We start from the raw sequence: 924 nt of genomic DNA on the forward strand, positions 1-924 counted from the left end.
AGGTGAGCCAGACATCACATGCGACACAGGACTGATGGACGTGCAGTGATGATGTTCAAGACCTGGTGTAGGCAGCATGACTGCGTGGCCTGTGACACCCCACCCACTATGGCACTTGTCTGCTGAAATGATCCAGTGGCCAAGAAGTGCAGTACATTAAGGACCTTCTCCAGGGGGCTGAGTGCTTGGGAGCACAGGGTGGGTGATGTGAGGTCATCCTCCCACTCACTCACCAGGTCCAGTATTATGTGAGGTGGAAACCTGTACCTCCCATACACCTGGTCATCACGCATCCCAAAAAGTCTGGTTCTGGGTGTGAAAATTCAGGCCCTCACTATCCTCCTCCTCCTCCTTTGGTAACCCATGGCCACTGCTGCTAGGAACGGTATATTCATCCTGGCGTCTGAGCTTGTTTGTTGTTTGCGCGCATTTTTATGCTGCGCGGGTCGACGTATGCCTGCTTCCTGCTGGCGTACGTGTTTCCGGAATAGCACGTTTTTTTGTGCGCATGCCTTAGCCCCGTTCAATTCCATGGATACGTGATGTTGTCGAGCGTGTACAACTTCCTGCGCACCCCTGTAATACACGTACCCAAGAAAATCGCATGTGAGAATTCCCGCGCACCCCTGCAATGCACGTACCCAGGCCAATTGCGTGTACGCGCACTTTCCTCCAATTACACGCAATGATACTCTGACGTGCAGTGTTTCCACGTGTGCTCTGTCATCACGTGCTATGAGGGAAACACCCGCGCGCGTCACGTCACAGACGCGCTTACGCGCGCTGAGGGCCTTTGGTTCAATGGAATCGCGTATGCGTGCTGACGTGCTTATGCGCTAATGCCCTTTCCTCGAATTTCACGTTGACGTGCAGGATTTTCACATGCCAATTCACTCTGTATCAAGCCGGCCACACGTAAGCACA

The sequence above is a fragment of the Ambystoma mexicanum genome, chromosome 4q (assembly GCF_040938575.1).
Source record: "Ambystoma mexicanum isolate Mex_15411 chromosome 4q, UKY_AmexF1_1, whole genome shotgun sequence".
NCBI lineage: Eukaryota > Metazoa > Chordata > Amphibia > Caudata > Ambystomatidae > Ambystoma > Ambystoma mexicanum.